This window comes from Pseudorca crassidens, chromosome X (genome assembly GCF_039906515.1).
Source record: "Pseudorca crassidens isolate mPseCra1 chromosome X, mPseCra1.hap1, whole genome shotgun sequence".
Lineage (NCBI taxonomy): Eukaryota > Metazoa > Chordata > Mammalia > Artiodactyla > Delphinidae > Pseudorca > Pseudorca crassidens.
This window is the reverse complement of record NC_090317.1, coordinates 57,610,163-57,626,507: the sequence shown is the minus strand read 5'-3', so window position 1 is coordinate 57,626,507 and position 16,345 is coordinate 57,610,163.

The window sequence follows — 16,345 nt, the reverse complement described above, 5'->3', positions numbered from 1 at the left end:
GAGAAACACATGCAGAACAATGAAATTGGACCCCTTATCTCACACCACTTACAAAATAATTAACTCAGAATGGATCAAGGGCTTAAACGTAAGACCTGATACCATAAAACTCCTAGAAGAAAACTTAGGGGAAGAAAATTATTGATGTTTGTCTTGGCAATGATATTTTGGACATGACACCAAAAGCACAAACAATAAAAACAAAAATCAACAAATGGGACTACATCAAACTCAAAAGCTTCTGCCCAGAGACAGGAACAGTTAACAAAATGAAAATACAACATATAGTATGGGAGAAAATTTGTGCAGATCGTATATCAGATAAGGGGTTAATATCCAAAATATATAAAGAACTCATATAACTCAATAACAAAATATCAACAATCTGATTTTAAAATGGGAAAAAGAAGTAAGTCAACATTTTTCCAAAGAGAACATCAAAATGAGCAACAAACAGAGGAAAAGATGCTCAACATCATTAATAATCAGGGAAATGCAAATCATAGCCACAATGAGAATAGCTATCATCAAGGAGACAAGGCACAACAGGTGCTGGCAAGGATAACATAAAAGAGAACACTTATACACTGTTGGTGGGGATGTAAATTGGTCCAACCACTTTTGAAAACCATATGGAGGTTCCTCAAAAAATTAAAAATAGATCTACCACATGATCTAACAATTTCACTTCTGGGTATATATACAAAGGAAATGAAAAGAGGATTTTGACAAGATATATGCATTCCCATGTTTATCACAGCAATATTTACAATAGCCAAATTATTGAAATAACCCAAATGCCCATCAATGGATAAATGGATAGAAAGAAGTGATACATATACACAATTATATATTATTCAGCCATGAGGAAGGAGAATATCCCACCATTTGCAACAACATAAATGAACCCTGAGCACATTATGCTAAGCAAGATTAGTCACACTGACAAAGAAAATACTGCATGATATCACTTATATGTGGAATCTAAAAAAGTCAAAAATATAAAAAACAGAGTAAAATGGTGGTACCAGAGTATTGTTGGAGGCAGAGAGGGAGGATAAGATTGATGGTGCTTAAAGTACAAACTTGTAATGGGTGGTAAATAAGCCACAAAAATCTAATGCACAGTATAATAAAAATAGAGAGTAATATTATATATATAATGTGATAAATACTGTGACAACAGCAATCAAGTTATAATATATAAATTGATCAAAGTAAAATGCTGTATACCTTAAGCTTACAAAATGTTACATTTTGTAACAAATTTATTCAATAAAAATATTGATGTATTCATATAGGTGTGTGGTTTTAACGAGATTGATTAAGCTTTAAAATTAGTGATAAACATTAGCAACACATTCATTAATAACTGAATTAATTTGAAATAAGTGTAGCCAATATTCTGAATAGATGAGTCCTTATCCAAACGAAAATGCACACCTCTTTTTTCTCTCTATTGAACAGTTAAAAAGAAATATATTTTCCTTTGGAAAACAGTTGCATCCTCTCTCTCCTACAAATTATGTCACTAACGGTAAAAACAAATAAGTTCAATTAATCAATAACAAGTTATCAGGCATTAATATTATTTCCAATGATTTAAGAGAGGCAAAAAGATATTTACAAAATTATTGTCTAGTTTTATGCTAACTCAAGTTGACTTTGTCTGCATAGCTCTATGGAAATTGGAATAATTAGAAATGTATGTAAAAAATTGAGGATGAGGTTCCAGGGCTTCTAAAAGTAATTCTAGGTCCTATAGGAAATGAAGTCATAATTTTTAATATCTTTATTTATTAACAAGAATAAAATAGTTTTCTTTTCTTGGAGTGGCCTTATCTGGCTTTGTTATCAGGGTAATTCTGGCATCATAAAATCATTTTGAAAATGTAGCATCTTCTTCAATTTTTGGAAGAGTTTGAGAAGGATTGGCATTAATTCTCTTTAAATGTTTGGTAGAATAAAGTATTGAAGATGTTTGATGATGGGCTTTTGTCTTTGTTGCAACGTTTGTGATTACTGATTCAATCTCCTCACTGGTCATAAGACTACTCAGACTTTTTTCCTTCATGATTCAGTCTTGATAGGTTTTTTGTTTCTTCCAGTTTATCCATTTCTTCTAGATTGTCCAAGTTGTTGTAACGTCTTCTCTTTTATAATTTTATTTACTTGAGTCTTCTCCCTTTTCTTGGTAAGTCTGGCTAAAGTTTGTCAATTTTGTTTATATTTTCAAAAAACTAAGTCTTATTTTCTTTGATATTTTCTATCATTTTTGATTCCCTATTTTATTTATTTCTGCTCTGATTTTTCCTTCCTTTTGTTAACTTTAGACTTAGTTCATTCTTTTTCTATTAACTTGAGTTGTATAGTTAAGTAGTTTATTTGGGTTTTTTTTTTAAATGTAGACATTTATTGCCATAAACTGTCTTAGCACTACTTTTGCAACATCCCATAAATTTTGGTATATCTGTTTCCATTTTCAGTTATTTGAAGATGTTTCCCATTGTTCAGGATTGTGAGTTTTAATTTTGACATAACATATGAATTTTATAGTTTTATCCCTGTTATTTATTTCTACTCTCACCCCACTGTGTTTAGAAAAGATACTTGATATGACCTCAGTCTTCTTAAATTGTCTAAAATTTGTTTTGTGACCTAAGATCTATCCTAGAGAATGTTCCATGTGCACTTGAGAAGAATGTATATTCTGCTGCCTTTGGATGGAAACTTCTATAGATGTCTGTTAGGTTCATTTGGTCTAACTTATAGTTCAAGTCCAATGTACCTTGATTGATTTTCTGTCTGGATGATATATCCATTGTTCAAAGTGGGGGTGTTAAAGTTTCAATCCATTATTGCATTATTATCTATTGCTCCCTTCAGATGTGTTAGATTTTGCTTAATATATTTAGATGCTTCAGTCACAGAGGTGTGTGTGTGTGTGTATGCATACCATACATATATACATATATATGTATATATATATATACACACACACACACACATATTTACAATTGTTATATTCTCTTGTTTTTGACATTATCATTATATAATGATAATGTTTTTGACATTATCATTATATAATGACATTATTTGTCTCGTTACAGTTTTTGACTTCAAGTCTATTTTTATGATATAAGTATAGCTTACCCCTGCTCTCTTTTGTGTTCCATTGTGTGAAATATCTTTATTATCTATTTACTATAAGCATATGTGTGTCCTTGAAATTGAAATTAGTATCTTGTAGGCAGCATATAGTTGGGTCCTGTTTTTTTATAAACCACACAGCCACTTTATGCCATTTGATTGGAGAATATAATTCATTTATATTTAACATAATTATTGATAGGTAAGGAATTACTCTTGCTGTCTCACTGTTTTCTGGCTATTTGTATATTTCTTTTCCTTTCTCATATCTTGCTGTCTTTCTTAGTGAATTTATGAGCTTCTGTGGTGGTATGACTTGATTCAACATATGAATTTGGGGGCAATGTGAATAATCTTTCTATAATAGTCTTATAGCTTTCCCTCCCTCATTTTCTCTCTTACTGTCCACCCTCGTATTTAGTTGTTTTTTCCAAAGTGACACAGTTTAATTGTCTAATCTTTTTTGGTACAATTTACAGATATTTTATTTGTGGTCACCACGAGGATTACAAAAAAAATCTTAAAATATAACAGTCTATTTTAAACTGATAACAATTCAATTTCATACAAAAAATTCTACCTCTTTAGAGCTCTCCATCCCCTACACACTTTACGCTATTGATGTTACACATTACCTCTTTTCATATTATGTACTTATTAATGTAGATTTATAGTTTTTATGCTTTTGTCTTTTAAACCCTTAAAAAATTAAAAGTTGAGTTATAAACCAGAAGAACAATAACAAATTTTACATTTTTCCAAATATTTACTTTTACTGTATTTGAGTTACTGTCTATTGTCCTCTTGTTTCAACTCAAAAGACATATTTTAGCATTTCTTGTATGAGGAGTATAGTGGTAACGTCTCTCAGCTTTTATCTGGGAATGTCTTCATTTCTCCTTCATTCTTAAAGGTCAGTGTTGCCAAATGCAGTACTCTCAGCAGACACATTTTTCTTTCAGTACTTTAAATATATCATCACATTACCTTTGGCCTGCAGGATTTCTGCTGGGAAATCCCCTGATAACATTATAAAGGCTCCCTTTTACACGAAGAGTTTTCTATTGCTGCCTGCAAGATTTCCTATTTGTCTTTGACAGCTTAAGTATAGTGTTTCTCAGCGTGATTCTCTTTGTTTTTATCTTACTTGTTAATTGAGCTTCCTGTATTTGAATATTCATTTCTTTCTCTAATTTGAGAAGTTTTCAGCCATTATTTCTTTAGATAATATATCTCTGTCTCTCTTATCCTTCTAGAACTCTAATAATACATATATTGATCTTCATGAGGTGTTCAATAAGTTCCTTGGGCTTTGTTCATTTTTCTTCTTGTCCGTTAAACTTGATAATTACAAGTGACCTGTCTTCAAGTTTTCTGAAACTTTTTTTTACATGATCTTCTGTAGAACATTTTTCAACTTTTCAATTCAATTATTGAATTTTTCAGCTTCAGAATTAATGTTCGGACTTTTTAAAAATAATTTTTTACCTTTGTTGATATTCTCATTTTGTTTATAATTTGTTTTCCTTACTTTTTCTAGTCGTGTGTCTGTGTTCTTTTTTAGCTCATTGACTTTATTTAACTCAAAATTTCATTTTTCTTAAAGGTTGGTTTCTGGAGATTTATTTTGTTCATTTTAATGGGTGGATGTCCCTGTTTGTTTGTATGACTTGTGAAATTTTATTGAGATTTGGACAATTGAAAGATCCGCCACTTCTCCCAGTTTTTTTGGATTGGCTTCATCCAGCCAACTCACTAATCAGTGAATTGAGCCGAATCATAGCCGTTCACTAATCAGCGCAGTGTAAATAGTCCTCTCAAACATTTTCTGGGGATAGATCTTCCCTAGCCCTGTGTGTGTATGTTTTCATTACAGTTCCCATGTAAAGAATTCTGCTTTTAACTGTCTTGATTTCCGTATATGTTTCACTTTGGCATATTCTCAGAAGACTCAGATTTCTTTTGTATTCCTTTGCCCATGATATCTGCCCTCAGACACCATGGGACTAAAGACCTTCTACAGCTCTACTGCACCATGCTGCCTGTCATTGTTTTCAGTGGTCTTCAATCTGATATCCAAACCATGCCACTGTTCCCATTAGTGCTCTGAATCTGAGAGGTGATTTCCTTAATAAGCCCCCAGACAAATAGAATTGCAAGTAAGTTCCAGTCTTTATCGTCTTTCCAAGGAAGGTATCTGGAATTGGGCAGTCTCTTCTCAACCACACATGAACTGCCAAAGAAGGTGTGGAGCCATGGCAAGTACAAGGCTATGAAATTTCCTACTGTCTTTTATATGGCTTTGTTTTGAAAACTAAATGTGAAAAAGACAGGCTAAATCAATTATACTTCTAGACATGGTAAGAACTTTTATTTACTATCATATGAGACTTGTTTATTTTTATTTTTTTAACATCTTTATTGGAGTATAATTGCTTTACAACAGTGTGTTAGTTTCTGTTTTTATAACAAAGTGAATCAGTTATACATATACATATGTTTCCATATCTCTTCCCTCTTGTGTCTCCCTCCCTCCCACCCTCCCTATTCCACCACTCTAAGTGGTCATAAAGCACCAAGCTGATCTCCCTGTGCTATGCGGCTTCTTCCCACTAGCTATTTATTGTACATTCGGTAGTGTATATATATGTCCATGCCACTCTCGCACTTTGTCACAGCTTACACTTCCCCCTACCCATATCCTCAAGTCCATTCTCTAGTAGGTCTGTGTCTTTATTACCAAGACTTGTTTATTTTAATGGTTCCACCAGCAAGCTTTAAACTTTAAACTTAATCATTGCATTACCTAAATTATTATTTATAATTATGAACCCAAGCATATACTTCTTATACCAAATATTTGAAAGATAATTGTAGTTACAGCTTTTGTTGATGTAAAGTACTTCACATCACAACTTCTCAGAAATTTTGCATGAAAAATGTTTTATGTACACATGCACTTACACACTCCAAGAAGAAGGAACTTATTTCCTTTTCATTTTTTCTTATCTAATTATCCTGTAAAAAATTTCATGGTTGATATCTCTTTGTTTTTCTTTAAAATCTATTAAAGTTAGAAAAAAGAATGAGAATTACAAAGGACATTAACCACAAAAATAAAAATATATTAATTCTGTACATCAAATTTGTCTGATTATAATGATGGATGAAATTTCAAAAATGCGTTAAGAGCTTAAAGACTCACAATCCAAAAAGCCTAATTTCCTACTGTACAGTCTCCATGCATCTTCTGGATCTCTCAATTAATTTTTGAAATAGACAAAAGAATTGTAGAAGGCTATGGTGTTTAGTGGTTATATGGTTGATAGTGAATTTTCTTAAAGGAAGTGCTTTGTTTGCAGACTGAAAGTAGGTGTTTCTCTTATATCATATTCCAACCATTTTATGTCTATAAAATAACACACAAAACAGATGAAGAAAGCCAAAACACCTTTTTCTTGTTTTTAATCATTTTTTAGAAGGACACCATCCTGGGATAAAAAAAGGCAAACTTTCTGCCATCTCTAATTTTTGTCACTTGCCTGGTTTTTGTTTTTTTGTGGATAGAAAATATCATCATCAAAAGCAGTTTATACTAGGGCTTTAAAGCTCAGAATCCCATTAGGACCATATTTTCTGATTCAGCCCATATTTTACAATATTCTGTCTTTCTTCTCAACCATAATGGAGAATATAAAATTTATTAGTTCTTGAGTGTTTTGGCTTCTCTTTCTAACTACATTGGCTTGAGTCTTTTGATCATTTCATTGTTGACTGGTAACTCCATCGAAGTAACAGGAAAGTAAGCACTTTCAATAGTACATGGTTTAATTAATAATATGTAAACTCTGATACTACTATATAGTAAGCTAATATTAACTAATTATACACTATGGGTGAAACAGTGTGAGAAAGGCTCAAAGAGATTTGATGTGAACCATGATCTCAAGGAGCTAAAACTAAGTTGGAAATATAAGGCATCAAAATAAGTATCTACAGTCTAAGGGGGGAAGTGGTAAGTGCCCCATGTTGATTACCTATAGGGAGGGGAATAATTATAACATCAAAGAATAGAATTAAACTAGCAGGAGTGTATTGAAATCAGTGGCAAAACAGCATCTGAATGAAAGCGGCTGAAGTAATGGTTCTCAAACTTGAGTGTGTATAAGAGCCACCTGGGTATATTGTTAAAAATATATATATTCCCAGGTCTCACACCCAGGTCTTCTGATTCAGTTGCATTGTGCTAAGACCTGAGGAACGGCATTTTTACAAAAATCCCAGGAAATTATGAGAAACGTGAACCCTTTTAAAATAAAAGAACATATAACACCATCACAATATTGCTAATAGTAGTTTCACACATTGAATCAATTAATCTGGAAATGGCCTCATGTTTCTGTAGCACAGTGGTTATCATATTTGTCTGACACTGGCCTTATGTTCATTATCTCATTTAATCCTCAGAATTATGCTAAAAGTTAAGGACCATTACTACCTCAATTTATAAATGAGGAAAATGAGGCACAGAAAGGATAATTTATGCAAAGTTTGGAAGTCAGTAACCAGTGGAGTTGGAATTTAAATACAGGCAGGTCTACACCAGAGCACATACTTTTAATCCCTTGCCATTACTGTCTTCTTCACTGCTATTTTTCAACACCCTTTCCAAATACTGGGTACAAAATGCACTGTAACAAGCTTATGGGAATAGATATGGGTTGGATGATATCCTATGATCAGGAAACACAAATGACTTAATTCAGGCATATAGACTATATTCCACATTTTCTGAAGACCCTTTGTGTCTACACAGTATTATTGGATTTGCCTTTTTTGACTGAATTTTCTGATCACAATCAGATAATTTATTTGTTATCAACTACCCCATACGACTAGGTAGAAAGAATTTTGAAACACTTCTTTTTACTCTCCTGTCACTTCAGTTTCTGTAAGTTCAGCGGAGGTTGGGAAGAAAGTACTGAACTATCAGGTGTCAGAGTCGCTGATTAAAGCAACTAGCCAAAATGAAATCACTTCCTGTGATGTTATAAGCAAGAGTCTAAAACTGGAGGAAGTGCAGGCTCCTCCTGTTTCATTTTTCCCAGTGGAGTGGTGCACTGGTTGATATCAGGTAGATCAGCATAGATGGGGTGGTTGTCTCACTGCTGAAGGAGCCCTGAACAAAAGGCTTCAGGAGTTTTAGGGACTCTGGGCTCAAGGGAGAGTGAAGGTTAAGAGGAAAATTCTAGGAGTCGAAGATTACTGGATACTGACTGAATCGGAGTGGGGAAAATTGTCTTCAAATTTTTCCCCTCATTAACCTATAAGGAGATCTATGCAGAGACACCTGAAGAGGACTTCAACCTAATCCTCAGATAAAGAGACCTGGAATAAAGGCACCTGGGTTAAAAATGTAAATATATGAAAGAACATGACCAGCAAAGGACACCTGAGCCCTTGGTTGCAACTCACTTCAGAAACTACAATGCACTGGCTGTACACTAAGTCTGCTATGGAGAGGGTAGCTTCCCCCATGAGGCCTGTCAGATAAAGCATTTGTAATTGCCTATGGTTAGAGCTGACAAATTACACATCGGTATTTAACCAAAAGCCAAACTTCAGTTTCTGCCCTTGTGTCATTTTGGTGCGTTCCTATTACTAGAGAGTTTTAAAAATTACTTACAAAACTTTGCATATACTAAAAATGATTGTCTTACCTAAATTCTATGGATTTATGTCTAATTTATTTGTTGTTATTGAAGGCTTGTAATAATCCATTGAAAATGGTCCCAACAGGCTATGTAAACGAGAATTGTTTGTATTGTTATTTATTACTAGATTTTTTTTTCTGAAAGGAATTTTTGGCTTGAAATATAAATGAATAGTTCAGTTTACTTGTAAAATGCAAGCAATAATTCTTGAGTAGGTGAAAAGATGCAAATAGGGAGAAATGCTGTATTTATGATTTAGCTGCTTGCTATTGGTAAAATACTGTTGATCAAGAATTCTGAAAGCTACAAATAAAATGAACCTGAGTCTATACCAAGTGCTGCAGTTAAACATTGTCCAGTTATTTTACTTATTCTTACAGAGTAGATGTCATTATCATTAGCATCACTCAGTCTTCATCTTATCTGAGCAAGAGACGTATAGTTTATAGCATACATTTACAGATGCATTTGATTTAGGTGCTATATGAAAGTGGAAGAGTCAATGTGATGTGTCTGTCTACCATTGCTGACAGTTGCATAGCAAAAAGTAGAGCATGAATTGTTTGGGTCAAAGTAATAGGAATGAAAAATCAAACAGGTGAATTATCCAAATTCCATGTACAAGTTATCTGTAAGTATAATATAGCAGGAGAAGAATTTAAATAGCGTCCCTCATATTCATAGTAACCTGAATCATTATATAAAGTAATAAAAGTATATTGGCAGTGTATTGATTATGTGGGCAAAGAGAAGAGTAATTTTATCTTCTTAAGTTGATTAATAACAACCTTGGAGGTTAGAATGAGAGGAATAAATAAAATTAAAATAGGAGATAAGTGAAAATCTGGTGATGGTTCTTTCTCATATATATATAAATAATGCTTTTTAAAAGACTTGAATATTTCAGATAAAGAATAATATTTCACTGTACCTAATAGAATATTATAGGAGTAGATTACCAGAACATACAGGAAGATTAAGCATGAAAAGATAACCAGCAAGCAATTATATCAATATACAAACAATCTTATATATCCTAAAATACTAATATTTTAGTTTATGCCATCATTTCTTTTTATACCAGGAATATTGCCCATGAGTTTGACAAAGATCAGAAGAGCCATTACTACATAGGTGGTTTGTGGAAAATTTTATGGAGTCTGTGACCTTGATCGCTTATCAGAAAAGCAGATCTTGCATTCCTAATAGCCTTGCAAACACAAGCCTTCGTAACCTTGTTCTTAAAGTGGATCAACACTTACAACTTCCACCAGACTGACACACTAGATAGTCATGGGTTTTTCTCTGGTAAAATGTATTGAAAAATAAGCATTTTACACAATTTTGTTCTTATAATTTGCATTATGTTCTAAACTTATTTTGGAATTGAACACATAATCCTTAAGCTTACAAGTGAGAAGTTAATCACAAATTATCTACGTGAATTAAACAAATAGGAAGGCTTTTGGAAGACATTTTTCAGGGGGTGAGGAGAATGCAAAATATTGACCTTGCTCATAAATTAATCATATAAGTAAATATTTATTATTTTATTTTTGTAATTAGTGATGACTGATTTCTGTATGTGAAGCATAATTTCTATACACTATATATGAGCTATATTATTTGATCCTAACAACAACCCTGTGATATAGACATAATCACTTTCCCCATTCTAAGAGCTGAAGACACTGATGCAGAGAATGATTAAGTCAGGGTCACACAAGTGATAAGTAGGAAGTTAGGAGCCAAAAGCTGAGATTTTTATTCCAGAGCCTGTGCTTTTAATTATTACACTAAATGTAAGAGGAAATGATTGTTTCAGAAAAATGAACACTATAGAGGAGCAGAAAGAGGAGAGGGATTTAGTGTGGTATATACCTTGCTTGCTGTCTTGACAGCAGTTTCTGTACATTTGAATCAAGAATAATAAAAAATAAACACAGTAGCTATGAATCACAATTTCTCCTGGAGCAAAGAGAATTATCAAGATAAGTGAATATGTAACAAAGATTTTTGATCATTCAAAATAAACATGATCTTGTTTTATATTTATAAATCTCAGCAAATGTGAGTTTATGTTAGTGAATATACTATCACTGATGGTTGGATAATATTCATTGACTGGATTGCACATAGAAACAAATTTAAATCTTATGAAAGTGTTTACACATTTTAATACTTATTTCCTCTCAAAACTTAAAAAACAACTGGTCTTTTTATAAAATAAAATAATCCTCATCATTATTTTGCCTTCTGTATCAATTAGGCAAGCATGAATTTGAAATTACCTTTTTAAATTGCTGAAATCTATAAGATTTAGAAAATATTCATTTTTCATATTGTGCAAAATATCACTGCTAGATACTGTAGATATTTGATGCATTAGGAAGTAATAATATTTTCATTTAATTGAAAAGGTTTTAATCATTTTAAATGAATTATACTTATTTAATATAGTTATCTAATGCAAAGACTCAACTATATTCAAGTACATGAATGCATGTTAGTAGGTGACTAGGTGTTTCATACAGAACAGAAATATTCAGTTTCTGTAAATACAATGATGTTTCAGGCATTATGCTTTTTTTTAATTTTATTTTTTATACAGCAGGTTCTTATTAATTATCTATTTTATACATATTAGTGTATATATGTCAATCCCAATCACCCAATTCATGCCACCACCACCACCCCCACCCTTTCCCCCTTTGGGGTCCATATGTTTGTTCTCTACATCTGTGTCTCTAATTTTGCCTTACAAACCGGTTCATCTGTACCATTTTTCTAGATTTCATATATATGTGTTAATAGATGTTTGCTTTTCTCTTTCTGACTTACTTCACTCTGTATGACAGTCTTAAGGTCCATCCATGTCCCTACAAATGACCCAATTTCATTCCTTTTTATGACTAATAGTCTATTATATATATGTACCACATCTTCCCAATCCATTCGTCTGTCGATGGGCATTTAGGTTGCTTCCATGACCTGGCTATTGTAAATAGTGCTGCAATGAACATTGGCGTGCATGTGTCTTTTTGAATTATGGTTTTCTCTGGGTATATGCCCAGTAGTGGGATTGCTAGGTCATATGGTAATTCTATTTTTAGTTTTTAAGGAACCCCCATACTGTTCTCCATAGTGGCTGTATCAATTTACATTTCCACCAACAGTGCAAGAAGGTTCCCATTTCCCCACACCCTCTCCAGCATTTGTTGTTTGTAGATTTTCTGATGATGCCCATTGTAACTGTTGAGAGTTGATACCTCATTGTAGTTTTGATTTACATTTCTCTAATAATTAGTGATGCTGAGCAGCTTTTCATGTGCCTCTGACCATCAGTATGTCTTCTTTGGAGATATGTCTATTTAGGTCTTCTGTCAATTTTTTGATTGGGTTTCTTTTTTTAATATTGAGCTGCATGAACTGTTTATATATTTTGGAAGCTAATCCTTTGTCAGTTGATTCGTTTGCAAATATTTTCTCCAATTCTGAGAAGAGCCTTTTCATATTGTTTATAGTTTCCTTTTCTGTGTAAGTTTTTTTTTATTTTTAACATGTTTATTGGAATATAATCACTTGACAATGTTGTGATAGTTTCTGCTGTAAAACAAAGTGAATCAGCTATATGTATACATATATCTCCATATACCCTCCATCTTGCCCTTCCCTCCAACCCTCCCTATACCACCCCTCTGATGGCCACAAAACATGAAGCTGATCTCCCTGTGCTATGCAGCTGCTTTCCAGTAGCTATCTATTTTACAATTAGGTCCCATTTGTTTATTTTTGTTTTTATTTCCATTACTCTAGGATGTGGGTCAAAAAATATCTTGCTGAGATTTATGTCAAAGAGTGACTTTCCTATGTTTTCCACTAAGAGTTTCATAGTGTCTGATCTTACAATTAGGTCTTAATCCATTTTGAGTTTATTTTTGTGTATGGTGTTAGGGTGTGTTCTAATTTAATTCTTTTACATGTAGCTGTCTAGTTTTCCCAGCACCACTTATTGAAGAGACTGTCTTTTCTCCATTGTATATCCTTGCCTCCTTTGTCATAGATTAGTTGACCATAGGTGTGTGGGTTTATCTCTGGACTTTCTGTACTGTTCCATTCATCTATATTTCTGTTTTTGTTCCAGCACCATATTGTCTTGATTACTGTAGCTTTGTATTATAGTCTAAAGTCAGGGAGTCTGATTCCTCCAGCTCTATTTTTTTCCATCAAAATTGCTTTAGATATTTTGGGTCTTTTGTGTCTCCATACAAATTTTAAGATTTTTGGTTCTCGTTCTGTAAAAAATGCCATTGATAATTTGATAGGGATTGCATTGAATCTATAGATTGCTTTGGGTAGTATAGTCATTTTCACAATATTGATACTTCCAATCTAATAACATGGTACATCTCTCCATCTATTTGGGTCATCTTTGATTTCCTTCATCACTGTCTTATAGTTTTCTGAGTGCAGGTCTTTTTCTTCCTTAGGTTTATTCCTATGTATTTTATTCTTTTTGTTGCAATGGTGAATGGGATTGTTTCCTTAATTTCTCTTTCTGATCTTTTGCTGTTAGTGTATAGGAATGCAAGAGATCTCTGTGTATTAATTTTGTATCCTGCAACTTTATCAAATTCACTGATTAACTCTAGTAGCTTTCTGGTGGTATCTTTAGGATTGTCTATGTATAGTATCATGTCATCTGCAAACAGTGACAGTTTTACCTCTTCTTTTCTGATTTGTATTCCTTTTATTTCTTTTTCTTCCCTGACTGCCATGGCTAGGACTTCCAAAACTATGTTGAATAATAGTGGTGAGAGTGCACATCCTTGTTTCGTTCCTGATCTTAGAGGAAATGCCTTCAAATTTTCACCATTAAGAATGATGTTTGCAGTGGGTTTGTGGTACATGGCCTTTCTTATGTTGAGTTAGGTTCCCTTTATGCCCACTTTCTGGAGAGTGTTTTTATCATAAATCGATGTTGAATTTTGTCAAAAGCTTGTTTTGCATCTTTTGAGATGATGATATGGTTTTTATTCTTCAATTTGTTAATATGGCATATCATATTGATTGCTTTGCGTATATTGAAGAATTCTTACATCCCTGTGAGAAATCCCACTGGATCATGGTGTATTATCCTTTTAATGTGTTGTTGGATAGTTTGCTAGTATTTTGTTGAGGATTTTTGCATCTATATTCATTAGTTATATTGGTCTGTAATTTTCTTTTATGTACTATGTCTGGTTTCAGTATTGGGGTGATGGTGGCCTTATAGAATGAGTTTGGGAGTGTTCTTTCCTCTGCAATTGTTTGGAAAAGTTTGAGAAGGATGGGTGTTAACTCTTCTCTAAATGTCAGATAGAATTCACTGGTGAAGCCATCTAGTCCTGGACTTTTGTTTGTTGGAAGGTTTTTAATTATAGTTTCAATTTCAGTGCTTGTGATTGGTCTGTTCACATTTTCTATTTCTTCTTGGTTCAGTCTTGGAAGGTTATACCTTTCTAAGAATTTGCCCATTTCTTCCAGGTTGTCCTTTTTATTGGCATAGAGTTGCTTGTAGTAGTCTCTTAGGATGCTTTGCATTTCTGCATTGCCCATGGTAACTTCCTGTTTTTCATTTCTAATTTCATTGATTAGAGTCCTCTCCCTCTTTTTCTTGGTGAGTCTGACTAAAGGTGTATCAATTTTTTATGTGCTTAAAGAACCAGCTTTTAGTTTTATTGATTTTGCTACTGTTTTCTTTGTTTATATTTCATTTATTTTTGCTCTGATCTTTATGATTTCTTTCCTTCTACTCAGTTTGCATTTTTTTTGCTCTTTTTTCTCTAGTTCTTTAGGTGTAAGGCTAGATTTTTTATTCGAGATTTTTCTTGTTTGTCGAGGTATGATTGCTCTAAGCTTCCATCTTAGAACTGTTTTTGCTGCATCCCATAAGATTCGCATCGTTGTGTTTTGTTGTCATTTGTCTCTAGGTATTTTTTTATTTCTTCTGTGATTTCTTCACTGATCTCTTGGTTATTTAGTAATGTATTGTTCAGCCTTCATGTGTTTGTGTTTTTTACCTTTTTTCCCCTGTAATTTATTTCTAATCTCATAGCGTTGTGGTTGGAAAAGTTGCTTGATATGGTTTCAATTTTCTTAAATGTACGACAGCTTGATTTGTGAGCCAAGATGTGATCTATCCTGGAGAATGTTCCATGTGCACTTGAGAAGAAAGTGTAACCTGCTGTTTTCGGATGTAATGTCCTATAAGTGTCCACTAAATCTATCTGTTCTATTGTTTCATTTAAAGCTTGTGTTTTCTTATTAATTTTCTCTCTGCATGATCTGTCCATTGGTGTAAGTGAGGTGTTAATGTCCCCCATATTATTGTGTTACTCTCGATTTTCTCTTATATAGCTGTTAGTATTTGCCTTCTGCATTGAGGTGCTCCTATGTTGGGTGCATATATATGTATAATTGTTATATCTTCTTCTCGGATTGATCCCTTGATCATTATGTAGTGTCCTTCCTTGTCTCCTGTAATATTCTTTATTTTAAAGTCTATTTAATCTGAATGAGTATTGCTACTCCACCTTTCTTTTGCTTTCCATTTTCATGGAATACCTTTTTCCATCCCCTCACTTTCTGTCTGTATGTGTCCCTAGGTCTGAAGTGGGTCTCTTGTAGACAACATATATATGGGTCTTGTTTTTGTATCCATTCAGTAAGCCTGTGTATTTCTGTTCGAGCATTTAATCCATTCACATTTAAGGTAATTATAGATATGTATGTTCCTATTACCATTCTCTTAATTGTTTTGGTGTTTTTTGTAGGTCCTTTTCTTCTCTTGTGTTTCCCACTTAGGGAAATTCTTTTAGCATTTGTTGTAGGGCTGGTTTTGTGGTGTTGAATTCTGTTAGCTTTTGCTTGTCTGTAAAGCTGTTGATTTCTCCATCAAATCTGAATGACACCCTTGCTTGGTAGAGTAATCTTGGCTGTAGGTTCTTCCCTTTCATCACTTTAAGTATATTGTGCCACTCCTTTCTGGCTTGTAGAATTTATGCTGAGAAATCAGCTGTTAGCCTTATGTGAGTTCCCTTGTATGTTATTTGTCATTTTTCCCTTGCTGCCTTTAATAATTTTTCTTTGTCTTTAATTTTTGTCAGTTTGATTGCTATATTTCTCGATGTGGTTCTTCTTGGGTTTATCTTGCCTGCGACTCTCTGCTCTTCCTGGACTTTGGTGGATATTTCCTTTCCCATGTTAGGGAACTTTTCATCTATAATCCCTTCAAATATTTTCTCGGTCCTTTCTGTCTCTCTTCTGATTCTTGGACCCCTATAATGCGAATGTTGGTGCATTTAATGTTGTCCCAGTGGTCACTTAGGCTATCTTCATTTCTTTCCATTCTTTTTCTCTTTATTCTCTTCCACAGCAGTGAATTACACCATTCTGTCTTCCAGGTCACTTATCCATTCTTCTGCATCATTTATTCTGCT